Genomic DNA, 2,612 nt, shown 5'->3' with positions numbered 1-2,612 from the left:
TCCCTCTGCACGAAGATTTCTTGGCACGGAAGCCCCGCTTGCGTGACCGAATGCCGTGTCGCCCGCATGTCGGCAGCGCAATCGCCTTTGATGTTTGGCGAAGGAGTGATCCCAACGTACCGTACATACCGCCTTTCTGCGGCCCTTCGCTTTCGTGGCTATTTCGCGTTTGTTTTTCTCCTTTATGCCGGTACCCTTCTCTCCCTCTCTCTCTCGGCTAGACGGCTGGCCAGCGAGCCTTCTGTTTTGATATGCTCAGGTCACGGCCGCATTATCGATCAGGTACCTAAGGTCGGCTCCTATTGATTCGCATGATTTCGTGTTATTAATGTTTGCGAATAAGGTCGCTGAACCCAGGCTCAGAATTCATCTCCGATGCAAGATTCACATGGAGCCCGTTGGTATGGATCAACTGGGGAGAGCGCACGCCGTGTAATCATCGTCTAGACATGTGCTAGAAAGCAAATAGCTAGCGACTTATCGGGAGACCACAAAGGGGAGCATCGGCCCAGTGCAAACTGCAACGCAATCTGCGAAGTCATTTACGCTGCAGCATGTCTCAATAGGACGAATTCTGCGGATATGTAATGCTAAAGCCAGCCAGCGTGTAAACAGGCACGTACTCGTCCCTCCGTAAAACGAAGCATACCTGGGAAACGAAGCAGGACCTGGGAAGGCTTCGGCACAAGCTTACACGTTCTATTCGTGTATCTGTATAGTTTTTCGCGAAATATAGCTTTTGTGATACCGGTGGCGCCGTCTCAGCTCTCTTGTGATGGGCAGGGCTCCTGCCCACAGCCTCGCCTACGAGAGAAAAGGAGGTTCGTGTGATGGTTTCACACAGGACTTGGGAGTTCCCCGTCTGTGAAAGTGTCGTCGGCAAACTTTCGCAGCCTCCAACGCCCACTTCTACGCAGATGCCGTTTTCGTAGCAACTGCCTCCGCGGTTTTATACGACACGAGACAGCCGAGCGCGATGCGAAGGACGATTCTTGTCTTGATAAAGATGGGCGAGTTGTTAAAGGTCAGTCCGCATCCGCACGTGCTCGAATTCTGTCTTCTACACGTGCGCTTCTCAAAGAGAATCGCGTAGTTCTCGAATGGACCGCTTTCAGTTCAAGCGTGTTTAGGCAATAAAGAATAGTTTCAGAGAGCAAGGGTGCCGCGAAATTTGTTTTTTTTTTCTTGCGTCGTAGACACGCATCCTCTAATAATTATTTATTTATTTATTAACTACTTACTTAATGTAATTATTAAACATTTAATAATAAGTGATTATTTAATTTTTGTTGAATTGATGATTAGTTAATTAATCATTCTCAGCATTCGCTCAGCGACTGTGGATGCATCGGAGCACGAGCTAACGATCACTGGCCGCAGCGACCAGTGTTCGAACGAATGAACGAACAAAAAACAAACGAACGAATTATTAATTAATTAATATGTTAGTCGGTCAATCATCACCAGAGCGGCTGATTTGCCGACAGATGGGCGCTCTGCGTATGGGCTTGTGCAGTCGGACGAGGTGGCCGAGTGGTTAAGGCGTTGGACTGCTAATCCAATGGGCTCTGCCCGCGTGGGTTCGAATCCCATCCTCGTCGCTCTCCTTCCTTTTTTATTTCTTGTACACAGAAGCGCCAATGATTACATGACGAGGAAGGAGCACGCACGATCGATCTTTGGAGCCGCAAAATGTCTGGCGTATAGCTCTGTCGAGCGCAATGTGTACCAGTTATAAGCAGCCGCAACTTATTCGGTTGCGCATTTTGATTTCTTGTGCAAGTAACGTCCGCTTCTTCGAGTAATGCTGTTGAAAGGTTGGAATTGTTTTATCGGCTACAAGCGATATTAATAAATTCTGCCAAATCTAAAAGACCAAACAGTACAAAAAAAAAAGGAAGGAACGTCCGGCATGTCGAGTCCACACACAATGTCGTGTCGACGATGTTGGACTGCCAACATTAAGTTCTAGCTCCGCCTTTGCTCAATGCATGTTAAAGGCACAAACATGCTAAATAGACCACTGCTAGACTTAATTTATTATGCTGCACTTGAAAAAAAGAAAGTACCGCGGCAGGCGAATTCGCTTTCTTAGCTGCTCAATTATTTAAGATAGAAATTTACAAAATTCGGAAATTTCCGGGAAAGAAGTCCCAAGTCTACAAAAATGATACTAGAGATGAAATCATCGTTACTATACCAATATTTGTCATGATTATCAACGAGAATTTATGTTCACCTGTGGCACGAAGATCCGCCTCAGCGAACCTCCATTACCCTATTGTAAAGAGTGTGCGTATGTTCGAAACATCCGAATATCGAATCGAATATTGTCAATATCGAATCAGTCTTCGAATCGAATAGTCACTATTCGCAAATACGAATATGTTTTTAGTAGTTTCCGAATACTTTAAACCGTCAACTGAGAGCGATCAAGCATAAAAGTGAAGTAAACGTGCGATAAATTTCGTCCAGGGGCGGCCGTAGCAGACGTAATACATGAGAAGTTATGCGCTGTAGCCCTCTATACGTGCGACAGTAAAATTATTACCAATAAAGTTTCTTCCAGTTTCTACCAGTGAAGTTTCTTTTTCCTTATCTATAGATCATAC

The 2,612-nt window shown here is 45.6% G+C and overlaps 1 non-coding gene across 1 annotated transcript; it reads left to right on the top strand.

Moving 5' to 3' along the window:
- The first annotated feature begins 1,519 nt into the window (after positions 1-1,519).
- On the top strand, positions 1,520-1,601 carry TRNAS-GCU (transfer RNA serine (anticodon GCU)). Its single transcript has one exon. It is a non-coding gene; the product is annotated as a tRNA-Ser (tRNA).
- The last annotated feature ends 1,011 nt before the right edge of the window (positions 1,602-2,612 follow it).

This window comes from Dermacentor albipictus, chromosome 1 (assembly GCF_038994185.2).
Source record: "Dermacentor albipictus isolate Rhodes 1998 colony chromosome 1, USDA_Dalb.pri_finalv2, whole genome shotgun sequence".
NCBI classification, from domain to species: Eukaryota; Metazoa; Arthropoda; class Arachnida; order Ixodida; family Ixodidae; genus Dermacentor; species Dermacentor albipictus.
This window is presented reverse-complemented; position numbering and strand designations above follow the sequence as displayed.